We start from the raw sequence: 13,823 nt of genomic DNA on the forward strand, positions 1-13,823 counted from the left end.
CTAAATAGACGTTTCGGAGGAAGCCTCAAAGTATTTTCTTCCACACTGCATGCATTACTGTGCCGCTGCTCGCTTCACATGGGTGTCTGTAAATTTACAGTATAACAAAGCAAATATATAAATAAGACATATTAAAAGTAAGTATTATAAATCATTGTAAATGTTAAAACTCATTTGAGCAGACTGAGTTTGCGTTACGGAAGCCTTAGGCAGTGATATCCATTGTTCCGAAATGCAAACACAATCACATACAAAAGCCATATCCTCACAAATCTAAGGAGAAAACTTCCAGCAAGCAGCACAATGATAATTCCTTTGCAGCATTTAATTGGTCCCATGCCAGTGATGCAGTGAAATTCTGTCATACAAACCAAGCCGCCTGTCACTACCATTAACATTATCTGCAAATAAGGCCTGATGGGAGGTAAACACTCTTCAGTTTGCTGACTGGACAAAATGCACCAATACAATTATTCCAAACAGGTTCTTGGCTGAGTCTCTTGGCAAAAGCGTTTGCATTAATATTTATTGAATAACTGTGTGTCAAACTACTGAGGCATAAAAAATGGCCCAACCAAAAAAAGGAGACTTAACTTATTATGGTCGGGCTAGAGCTGCAACGTTGGAAACAAGTGCATTGAAATCAGTCTAAACACTTGAGACAATCAATGCAATGAATAAAAATTGTTAGACTTTAAAGTATTTTTCACAATGCAGAGTTTTCTTTTCATTGTGTGGACAAAAAGAGGCAATAATTAGGATTATAAATGTGTAACGCAGGATTCAGTGGAACCATCCTTAGTGTATTTCAGTTAAAAAATGCTGGAACTGTTTTATTATGGGGGGAGCACCTTTACTTAAATTCAGAATTATGATTTATGAGTCTTCTGAGTAGAAATTCAACAACATAGCTCGAGGAGATTATGCAGCTATTCGGAAACTACCTCATCCAAACCTTGTTGTTTCCACGACTACGGCAAGCGACTCCAATCTTGAACAATTATTAGGATAAAAGTTAATTATGCAAATGAAAAAAGAAATGTAAAAGAAATAAAGTTCACGATCTATATCTTAAAGTATTTAGGAGAAAGTTCAGGGAAGGCGAGATGAGTGAAGAGTGAATTAAGAAAATGTAATTTGTTTATTACACAAAATGATATGCGATAATTAGTCCAGGAAATCGTTGGCGCATCTGCCTTCAGCAATTAAATTAAATTAAATTAAATTAAATTAAATTAAATAATGACAAATTACAGCACAATTAATATTATATGAAAAGCAGGTCTAGAGAGTTATTTTATGCTGTAGAGACCCAACAAAACCACACGAGTGAAAACATGGAGAAAGTGGTGTGGCAAAAAAAAAAAAAAGCTTTTAAAAGGCAGAAACCTCGAGCAGGTCCGGGACTCGAGGTTTGCGGAGCGGAAAGTTTTTGTTAAACTTTTCTCTTCTACGGATCGCAGCACTTTAAAGAGATGAACTTCAGAAGACTTACTGCTACAGCTCTAATCAATAACGGCATACAAGAGGCGATAATGAGGCACGACAGCAGGATAAACTATCATTAATGAAGTGTTTGTTATGCACGAGCATGCTCACCAGGTAATCAGCTTCATTACTTCATCCACTAACTAACAATCAGCAAACAGTGATTGATAATGCGAGCGTGGAAGTCGTCGAAGGCGGCGTCTCAACGTGTGACAACAAAGCTCAAATGAACATGCATGCGATTCACTCCGAAAGGAGGCAAAGGGGTAAAAGACGGCGCAGCATACGCTGTGACGACCAATCGCATCACAGGTGGCGTCCACCAACCTGTCAGCGTTTCACACGCGTGCATCTTTCAAAGTGATTCTCTCGGTTTCTACATCCAGAACATTTGAGCCGGTGCCAGAGTTGATGTCAAATTGATTCATGTTTAGTTACATTACAGTTTGCCCAGGTTAAATGTCTTCTAATAGAATTCCTGTAAAGAAAACAAAGGATAAATTCTTTTCACGATCACCTCTTTCCTCACCTTGAGGTTCAGTAAAAACGTCTCTGGAATTCCTTAATGGATTGCAGTTAAATTTGACGCTTCATTCATTCATTCATTCATTTTCTTCTGCTTATCCGGCGGCGTCGTCTCAGTAGAAAAGCCCAAACTTCTCTCAGCCAGCAAGGAAAACCCTGCAGTCTCCTCCCACTGGGATGCACCCGGAATACCTCCCTGGGGTGCATCCAAATATGAATATTTAGCTGAATATCTCCTACTTTATATAAGTACAGCTTCACAAGGCCACTAGCATGGATCACACTTACACTATTGACTCATTGCAATCAAGCACACCCTTCATTGCAGCCTGAATAGCTTTACTTTTAAGTACGGCGGTAGCGCTTTTATTTATCCGCCATCAGCAATTCATTAATGCAGCTGTGTAGCTATCATTCAATCTCAAAGAGTGCAATGCCAGAGGGTCTTTTGTTTAATACCCAAGCAAGAATTATAATTTGATCACTAGCGTCTGCCTTCCGTTGGACAGGCAAAATAAAATAGCTATTAACCTTTAATATTACTCAGTGCGTATAAGTAACAGCCGGAGACCCAGGAATCATTAATAATAAGCCGCACTCGAGCGGCAGGTATGAGACCTGGCAGGTATGCAAGCACACAAACCCTGACTTGATCAGGTTGCCTCATCTGCATACAATCATATTGTGCAGCAAGCCCTTCGGGTGGATGAAGGCAAGGCAGAGGCCTTATTAAGGGGTCTGCAATGCTTTAACAAAGAAAGGCAGGGAATGCATCAGTCTTGAGCGGGCGCTGAGTCGTCTGCTGGCGGTAAAAGCCTCCCTTCGCCCGGCTGCTGGCAGCTTTACGCAGGTTCAGACTGGATTTCTGTTGAGAAACCTCAGGCTGTGGCGGCATAGTCGGAGCACGACGCGCCAAAGACACCAATACCGACGCTGCAGCTTCCATTGTCTCGAGAAGATAGATAATATTCTCATAAAAGGAAAAACACTCATTATTTTTGATGAGAAACAGCTGGTGTGCTGCCAATTAGGCACAGCATTTACATTACTAGTGAAGTTTGCTGCTAGCAGTCATGCTTTTAGTTTCTTCTTCTTCTTCTGTGATTCACTTCTTAAAGAAAAATGCCTCTCGACAGGCAAGCCAGCAGAAAAATATTATTTTAATGGCCAAAAGCTTTGAATTTTCAAATGAACATTTATGCAGGGGGGAAAAAAACAAGGCCGCGTATAAAAGCTGGCAAGTCATGGTGACAGATGGGGTGAGACATGTGAGATGTGATTGCACTCTTCGAAGCCTCACGTCTGCGTTTCATCCAGCTTTTCCAATCAATATGTCAGGGAAGTTGTGCTGCGGCGTGGACGGCATTTCATTCCACTCAAATTCGATTATGAATTTCAAAAAATACACTCGAAGGTTTAATGGTAGGTAATGCATGTCGAGGCTCCTAAAATGAACTCCTACGGAACCTTGGAAGTTAGTTTGCTAATAACAAAGTGGTAGTCGGCGACGGTCTCGGTAGCTAAATGAAAATTGAGACCTTGCGACCTTTCCACTGGAACCGTCTTCACGCGGCTGATTTGAAATGCAGAGGACATTTTCACTCTTTGGGGGGGAGGTCACAAAGGTAAGAGTGGAAACGAACGGGGAGGCATTTGAAATGATAATTTCCTCTGCCAAAATACATTGTTGCCATTTAAATTCACGATTGTGATAAACTGGTGGATTTGCATTCACCCTCTGTTACGGAGAGATATGCATAGTTTCTCTGGTCACAATCTGATTATTATTTTGTTGTTGTTGTTGTCGTTATTGGGCAGATTTCTAATCAGATAAAAATGGCAAAAAAAAAAAAAAAAAGACCTCAATGAGGTCGCAATCCTCGACCTCATTGATGAGAGCTGCACCCCCGAATGAGGCCTTTAAAAGGGCTTTAAAAAGTTCATTAAAAATTATCTATTTTTTTTTTTTGCCTCTGTTCTCTGATTTCTAAAAAGCTCTATAACGTAAATTCACTACCAGCCTGTTCTTTGTTTGCTGGGTGGAAATAATGCAGAGAAAATAACCATTTTGTGAATTGCTCTATGCTTTTCACGTCGAATGTTCATGCATTGAAAGTGCTACTAACAGTATTGGTTTTTTTACGTGCTATAACATCAGCATATTGTATAATAATTTCTCCTGCACGATCCAACACAATGATAATGTTCCTTCTGCAACTGGAATAATGAACCCGTCGTAGAAATGCGAACCTGTTTTTTTGTTTTTTTGTTCTCCTCTTCCCTTTTAACTGTTAATTGTGCCGTTTGTGTTCCCGGCCTTGGATCTTCTACTCCTTTCTGCCTTTCATGACATTTCATTCATATCCAACTCTCGTCTGAGCTGCCCTTAATAAAGGTGTAAGAAAGGAGGTCTCTGGAGACTCACCTTTATTTATAGCCTGTGCATTTACACGTTGGCTGTTTGGTAAATCAACAGCGTAAGATGGGCTCCGCTCTTCCCTTTCTCCATCTACTCCGGTAGTCGCGTGTCCAGAACCTGCAGCATTCATCTAAAACCCGGACCCAGTGAACCCTTCAGCCACACTGCAATAAGGAGATTTTTCCGGGTTATTTTCAAATACTTCTGTGGTGTTGGACTTTCACTGACCTCGGCCGACCTCACAGGCGTCGCTCCTCCCACGCTTGCCACTTCTGATAAACTCTACTCCTGTAGACTGCTTTTTCTCACCCTTCTGCTTTACGGTCTTTGTCATCAGGCAACTCTTCCGTTAACATTTGAGAAATTAAAGCAGGTCTGAAAGAATCGGTTATTCTGATGTGAAAAGATCCCGTGGTTCCTTGACGTTCGTACAAACACACTCCGTCAGACGCAGCTGAGAAGAGGAAGGCCTTTGATTCTGATAGGAACCTTTGCATAGAATTTACATTTTGACCTGAAAATAAAATACCCCTATTCTCAAAAACATGCTGCTTTGAGATTAGAGGCTGCCCCGGGAAATAAGAGAGACTTTAATTAAGAAGAAGAAAACACTTATGCATGGGTTTTCCACTCATGATTGTATTCTGTGGCAGTGAAAAGAACGGCGCTGCTTGTGTTCAACCACTAGACCATGTTAGAAATATTCAATTATGAACACAGTGAACACACAAAACCCCTGTGCATATTCACAACAAGAGGGCGAAGACAAAACACGGTTTGAAATGAAGGCAGAGGAAATGATTTTGCATGGAATTAGGTTGTGTTTATTCTGCTAGACATTTGTAGATCATGCCGATCGAGTAATAAGAGTTAAGCTGCAAAATGATAACATGCACTCGTAAAGACAAGAGTTATGTATTGTTTTCGATGATGTGATAAAAATGATATGAAAAAAATGCTGCGCCTGCATATAAATAATGCTGAGAACATGCCCGATTTTATGAAACTAAGTGTAATAACACATTCTTGTCACCTCTAGCAATAAAAAAATAAAATAATAATTGCACCCTTTTGTGGTCAAATCAAATCAAGGAGCTGCTGTTATTGTTGCCGGTGAATTTCTGAACATCAGCCCACGCAATGTGTCACCTTTCAGAAGCACACAGAGTGCGTCCTACCTCAGAGAAAGGTTCATTTAGGATGTGCATGCAGCAAACAAACGAAGCCCACATGTGCGGGACACATTTATCTCCAACGACACAACACGCCTCTAGACTTACACGGATTTAATGGACAACTTAAAGTGCCTTCGGTAATTCTGCTAAATTGTCTTTTTGGAATGCGGCCCGAAACTGAAGCCCGGAAATGTTCGAACGACATTAAAACTGGGTTTTAACCCTTTGGCGCCGTTTCAGGTTATGCAATAGCTAATCATTCTGAGTGCTCAAGGGTTTATTAGGATGCTTCCATACTGAGAATAACATGGAGCGGCCACGTCGATGCGCTTCTCCAACAATGTCCTCCTTCTGTTCATTAGCGCCTCTTTTGTGTGTGATCTTCCAACCGGTTTGTCCGGAACCGGGTTGCGGGCCAAGATGGAGCCTATCTTATTACATGAATTTCACAGAGACAGGTACAACAATCTAAATTATATTTGATGTATGGAAAAGATGTGACTTAAACTCGGTGTTCAGATGGATGACAACTGCACCGACTTTGCCCACGCAAGTCGGATATCTTGAAATATAAAGAGTACTTTCAAGTCCGACGCCATAGCAACACTTCTGCTTCTATTACCTGTTCTACCCACACATGACTCAGTGCCTCTAATCCACAGCTGTAATTTAATATGAAATTAAAAAAAAGCTTCATGGTCCCCTGAAATTATCAGAGAGCTGCAAAGAATAACGGCAAATATAAAAATGAGTCTGACGCAATTCCTGATAGTGATAGCTCCGTGTGATGATAGCATAAATGATGCCAATTTAAATTATTGTGATTTAACGTATTAAATCATTGACTTGAGTCTGATAATAAAAGATGTTTACGACTTTAGATGTAAACATGGAACAATTGTTCCCCAGATAAGAGCGCATCAAACGATGGAATGAAAATGGGAATGAACAAAGTTTCATCCGGCCTCATTGATTAGCACAGTGACATAAACCTGTTCATTTATGAGTAGCTTTAGCCGTGAAATAAACCCACTGCAAACACATTCGTTCAGTAGAGTGAGACTAAAGGTTAATATGACTGCAAAATAAAAAAATAAGTAAGAATGATGATAATTATAATAAACCTGCCTGTTGATCCCCTCCCCCAGGCTACACTAACTCCTGTGGATTGAGACATGGATTATTCATGCTTCTATCATTAGAAACTTCTAATTAATTGTCGAAGAGCTGCAGGGCATGAACTTACTTTGAGTTGGAGCAAAGTTAACATTTTTATACAGCTTCCTGGGGACGTAGTAATGCCAAAACGAATTTAGCTTATTGTTGCAGCAGGTATTCCGGGGAGACGCAGGAGGAAACGCTTCCAGTGGTGCGTGAACCTGCGATGCTGTACGTTGAAGTCATTATGAGTTCAGCTCAGGTGAGGATTTTACTCACAGGTGCAAACTGGTTTCCAGTTCAGACAAGACGTGCTTTACTTTTTCACAGTTCTAATCCAGTGTAGTTTCTGGTTATCTTGTTTTAACCACTCCGCATGGTAAAGCTTGTACCGGCTTTATTTTTGCGCTGATGCTTTTGGCTCGCTAAATTTCAAACACAATGATCTGTTGTTATCGAGAAAAAGGATTCCTATTCACTTCACGGCTGGCCTGACGCATCAGGCGAAGCGTGACGCTGTACAGTACAGCTGACTGGACCGCCCAGTGAACAAAATCAGAACCTTGTGTTTGTAATAATAAGCCCAAATGTGTTGTTGTGCAAAAAGTAAGCCGTCAATGTCGAGGAAAAATGGCTCTTCACGCTTCCGTTTTGCAGGCTGGTTTTGTGTTTTAATCAGAATTTCTCATCATATCCTGAACCTGTATTCAATACAATCATCACTTATTGTGTTGCAATAGTTTAATAACGTTATCTCAGATCCCTGCTGAGGGAAAATTGTCTCCGGGTTTGAGGCACTGTTTAATTTATTTCAACCCATCTGAGCCCGCTTTCTTTGGCTTTATTTGATATACCGCTGCAGTCTCCTTCTGGATAGAGCAATAACAGCTGCCCCCTTCAGTGGAGGGCTTATCAAAACGTATGAGGGATGCAACCAAGAGAAAGAAGAAGTCCGATGCGGCGTTCGTGCTTGCGTGCCTGACGACCTCTGGACACTAAATCCACTGAGGCTTCGCTGGGAGTCTGTTCCTAACAGATTGTGAACCAAAGCAAACAACAGTCTCACAGAGGAGCACACCTTCCTGACCTCATCAGCCATTTCCATCTTTCTCTTCCCACCTCCTGGCACCTGCGCACTCATCCCACAAACTCCAACAGAAACACCAAGGACGCTCCGATGCCGCGGTGAATGATGGCCTCGGCCATGTTGTTAATTTTGTGGCGTGTTAAAGGTGAATTTAAAAGCCACGCCGGAAGGAATTCCTGACTGCTTGTGTTGTGTGAAGTCAGAGAATTACAATTTGTGAGCAGCTACTCTGTCCAGAGTCCCCAATCCTTTCTGAGACATTTGCTGATCATATCTGCATGTAAATATTCAATCACGCTCTCGCTGGCCTCATTAAATGACATGCAGAAGATGAGACGGTCGTGTGTACATCATTGCGGGCATGAAACGTGGAAGTGGGATGGCTCATCCCTGCGACTGCTGTAATTGGTGAACCTCAGGACAAACTATGAAGACTGGACAGAAGTAGCCAGCTGGGATAGGCTCCGGCAGAATCCTGGAGGGATCGAAACGCTCTGTCGGGATGAGAAGAGCGCCGGGTTCTTCAGAATGATGTCTCCCCTTTCTTCTGCAGGCCTTCGCGTGGCCGCTGGTGGTAGCTTCCTTGTGCCAATGTTAGGAACTGTTTTTCCAGCATCAAGCAGCGAAAGAGTCCCCGAAATCACCCCCTCACTGCCGTGCCAACAAAACCATGTGAGTCAGCCCAACCTGAAGCCGTGGTTCTCTGCCCGACATCTGTCGGCTGCTCCTTCCCAGTTGTTGGGCTTAAGTTGTTTCCTTTAGCAAAATAATTTAAGTGTCTCGGAGACTCGTGCAGGAGTGATGGCAAAATGAAGTTGCGAGAAGGACAAATGACTTAGCTCGCGGCGGCGGAGTTAATGGGAGCGTTGCGTCAGACCATCGTGGTGAAGAGAGCTGAGCCAGAGGGCAAAGGTTGTTTTTTTTTGTGTTGCCAGATGGATTTCCTTCCAGGCCTCACAATGAGCTTTGGCTGAGACCGGAAGGCGTGTCCGTGTGATCTACCGTAATGGATTTCCTTCATACGGTGGTTTAGATTACTTTGGCAATAGTCTGAGGGTCTTATAATGCCACTGCTGCTACTTTATTTATAAAGGAGCCGGGTGAAGTGGTTCCGACATCTCGCTGATAGTGTCTGGAATACCCTGCTTAGCCTTCCACTAACCCAACCGCCATACACATCAGCAGAAGGAAATGGACGGATAGTTGATCAATAGAATATTTGGATGCTGCAGTCCTGCACAAACTTTGTGTCTGTGATAGCCAACAAAGAGATTTAGTCCTTGTTGACAGCCCTGAGAATTAAAAGAGAAAAAGGCTGAATACCAAATCAGAAGAAATAGTCTTATTTTGTTCCACCTTTGACCATCAAGGACTCATTCAGATGAATTTTTCTGCAGCAAAAAACCAATCAACTCCAGACCAAATCTGTGTCAAATAGCTTTAAGGTATTTTTGATTCGTATGTATTTCTTCCCACGTCTTCCGGTAAAGTCAGCCCTCGATGAGACCGTACAGAAACAGCATCTCCCTATGCTTTTATTCCAGTGTGGCAGACCGGGCAACGCACTGTGGAAAGAACAGCAAATGGACGGAGAAGCAATTTGTCCCTATTCTCCATTTTTCGCTGTGACCTTTTCACAGGTGGATGAAATGCATTTGTGTGCCTCCCGCTGCTCTAAATAATGCCGAGGCAGAAATCTCATTCCTGCCACCGTACCTGCGCTCTGCCTTTACAAAATGCCACCCAGTCATGAAACACAGGAACTCAGATTGATGAATGAATTTAGAGTGGCCTGCCAACAAAGACATTGCCATGTCACTGTAAAATATTGTGCCCATTATGCCTCGTGAAAACAATGCCCAACGGCCTCGCGCATTCATCAAACAACATACTGAATAGCAGCCAAATGTGAGATTGATACTGACCCCCCCGAAATCTACAGTGATGCACGGAATGTAAAAGCCTTAATGACGGCTGGTATTTGGAAATGAGGATCGTCATTTCAAATTAGCATAAACGTCATACATTGAAGATGCAAGCCTGTTTCAGTTCGTTTTTCTCCTGCATTTCTTTTCTTTTTTTATTATTATTATTTATTCAAGTCCTGACACCATTCTGCGTGTGAGCATTCATCCCACTGGTGATAAATCATGCGTAATGACACCTAACAGCAGCATCAAAACACCAAGCACATCTACAAAAAAGATTTAAAGCAGCTCGAAATAAAGAGCTGAAATGAAGGATGCTTGTTTATATGGCTTGCGTGTTATATTTTCGATGCTCACCCCCCTAAATCTACTCAAAACATTCTTCACATTTGAGAGCATTAAAAGGACCTGCAAGCGTCCCGCATGTGATGAAGATTCCAATCAGCCCTTTTCCTCAGAAGCCACAGGTGCTGTTGTTCTGATCTGAACTCACGCCGGCTGAACCTCGGGGCTGCATCACGCCAAGCGGACTCGCTTCATCGCATGAACTATTCAGAGCTGAATCGCCTCTCATCAGTAATGCATAGGTGAGAATTCTCAGCCTTCTAAAATATGCATATATCGTGTTTGTTTTGATCCGATGTGAAATATCAGCCCTTCCCCTGCCTGGATGTGTGAGGCCTTACAAAACTGCATTATTATGTACTTCATTAACCTGCATATTTCCTATTTGTTTGTTGGCTTGTGCGTGAATCGACAGCAGTGGTTGCCTTGCAATACTTTTGAAATAGCATCTATCCCCTTTAATTTATAAAGAACCAATGCTACCACATGAGCAAGCACTTGGCAAGAGCGTTGGGGGAAAACTGCATTTTTATCGGCATCAATCTCTGAGCAGACCCTGACATTAGATGTTATGTATTGAGGCTATTTTTCTTTTTCCTTCAGAGGCCTGAATACTCACAAATTGACAACCCGGTTCCTTCGGCTGGAAAACCTTTTGTCCGATTGTTCAGATTTTACAGCGCCATTGACGTCGGCCCTGTGAGCGTCTTCTTGTTCAAACCGATTTTATACTTGATGCGTGGTTCTAAAAGAGCAGAAAGAAAACAAATTTTGATTCAATACATTTTCATAAAATCACCTGTCTCTTTTTTTTTGTGAACTGTTTTTTTTATTAATTACAACTGTTCTACATGTCCTGAACTACTCTGGCATACTCCTCTGCCACTCCAGATTTCCTCATGCAGAAATTTGTAAAAGTATGTTTACATTTAAATATGTTCAACATAGTCATCATTTCAATTTTTATATTGATCAATTCAATTTAGGTCATGTAATTATACTTGCAAAAGAACTGAAATATATGGAGTGTTTGCTAATATACTATTAGATAAAGGGTGAATAATATTGTTCCAAGGACAGAACTTTGTGGTACTCCTTGATTAACTTTGTTCTGCATAGAGGAATCATAGTTAACTTAAGATTGTTGCTAGGTAGATTAGAATAAGAGTGGGCTAATAGTGCTGACTAAAAAGTACATTGTTTCAAGCGGCCTAGCTTGAATGAACTCTAGGAGTTGGATTGCAAGTTTGGATAAAGACACAATAGAAGTTGGTTGTTGAAGTTGTTGGAGAGAAAGCCTTACAGCTGTTCTCAAAGGTAAGCTAATATCAGATGAGGGCAAAAGGGAATTCATTTGTCTCTATGATGCAGTGAGCACCTGAAGAATGAAATCCCCTTACTACACGATTATTGTTCATGCTCTATATATGTGGCTCAAAGCTACCTTCTCCAAAACAATCGTGCAGCTAAATATTTAATGGCAAATATCCAACCATTATATCCTCCAAACAATATTTCTTGTGGATGCTGATATCTTTTTTCTCCTGACTTTTGGCTCTCCCAGCACAGAGCACATCCTCCCGAGCAGCGTTTGTTTACTAAACCACAAACATGATGGGGAAGATGTACATCATTGTGTGCTTTTTGTTTTTTTTCCCAGGAGGCTTTGAGTGTCCCGGTATGAATGGGGTTTGAAGGTGAGGATGAATTCTCCGTGACACTACGCAGCAACACCGTGGAAAAATAATGGCTGCCATTTGAGTCTAGTTCCTCAGGCGTCAAGGCAAAGAATGACTCTCGCCCATCACGTCTGTGAAAATACGTGAAAACACACTTTCTTTTCGGCAATCATTTTGTTGTCATCCAGAATAAGTAAAGTGCACGTCATTATTTCGGCTGCGAGGACTGCAGTGTGCCGCCGACACCGAGTTATATCTGACATTTTGTCTTTATGGCTTCATCGTATGAATTCATGAGGCATATACTTGTACATGTCTCATTGTACATTTAATAATTGAATTCAGAATATATATATATATCGCTGCATATAACGCAGCCGAGTATCAATAGAAATAGTTTGGAATAATTCATTTTCTTTGTCAGACTGCTACGAATGCCTTCTGGCCATTCTAAGCTAATGAGGTGCTGCATCATGGGCCAGACAGATAATCAGCAGCGTGAGATAACAACAGTTATTTGAATTAATCAAGCGATACATACATTTCTATAAAAACAAACAAACAAGGGTGCAGCACTTATGTTTCATTTTACCCGTGCCTGTGTCAAGAGGCGGTTGGAACGAATAACCCTTAATGAACCAATCAGGCAAGCATTCTCGCATCTTTAGCCGGTGCATGGTGAAACTTCAAAACCACAAAGTCAATCTTGTGTTGACTTTGACCATCTGCACAGCAAACAGACACAGACGCAGATAAACCAAGTTAAGACCTAATGAAGGTCATTAGCGATGACGAATCGTTGCAAACACGATGTGTGTGTTGCTCAATGAAAACGTGACCTTCTGCGCAGCTAATTATGGAAAGTATTCTTTCTCAATAGGTGGCAAAGTGATTTTTCATAGCAATGCAGTGGAGATTAAAAAGGATATCTCTGTGGCTTATCTATTCAGAAGGACAAGCGCAGTACACATCACCGGCTGACTTGAATACTAAGGCGCCCGGAGGTGCTGAAGGGTTTGTCGTTACCTTGCTCCTTGCAAAAGGGCCGTTTCACTCACAGCGCGAAGGAGAATTTAAAATTGCAGCGTTCCCACCTCCACTCAGGTCTAAGGCTTGTGCTCTGCCGTTCCTTTTTGGATCCTTGAAATTCCTATTTGTATTTAAATAAATATTGTTTACGCAATCAGTTTCCTGGGAAACATATAATTCTACAGGTTTAATAATTCTCTACTCTAATACTCTGCTCAGGAGCCACTCAGTCATGCAAAAGCATGTCGAAAGGACTTTATTACTGATTACGCCTCAGCAGTCAGGAGGTCAGCATAAAAAAAATGAATGCTGCCGAAATGAAATGCGTTTCTACTTGGGTCTAAATGACCCGAGTGGGGCGAGTCTTTATTGCTGCTCTGAGTTTTTTTTTCTGCCCCGACATAAATGGATCTGTCCACCACTGCATGGGAAATTGGCTTCTTCATGTGTTTTGTGGACTTTTGAGAATGAACACTTGCGCCCCCCTGCCCTCGATTATTGAGAGGCTGGAAGTATGCTGAATGCTTATCCTCATTGATTTGTCTCATTCAACCTGTTTTTTGTGTGTCATTTCTATCTACATAAACCAGACTTTTCAAACACAACATGAAGAACCCTTTCTAAAATGAAAATCCTAGTAATTGGGTGATCTGCATGCAGAGAGGGGAAACTGCATTCTGTTAAGGTCGTGTGGGTGTCCCCCCCCCCCCCTTTGGTTTGTCTTTGCCTTTGACTTTACTTCACAGGAACTAGAAGAAGCAGTGGTTGATCCCTTGTGACCCAAGTGGGACTTGCGTCGTGCTAAAGTCGTTTTTGAGCTCTATCTGTAATACAGCACAGCACTCTAGTGGCCACAAGGGTAATAGTTGTCTCTGTGTGTGATGTGTGTGCGTGAGTGGAGGTATATTTGTGTGTATGGAACACACAGAGGCATGAAGGTGCTTAGTTTGCCTCCATCCAACCTGTAATCGTTTCTGCTTTTTTGTTTTT

Source organism: Brachionichthys hirsutus, chromosome 16 (assembly GCF_040956055.1).
Source record: "Brachionichthys hirsutus isolate HB-005 chromosome 16, CSIRO-AGI_Bhir_v1, whole genome shotgun sequence".
In the NCBI taxonomy this organism is placed as follows: Eukaryota; Metazoa; Chordata; class Actinopteri; order Lophiiformes; family Brachionichthyidae; genus Brachionichthys; species Brachionichthys hirsutus.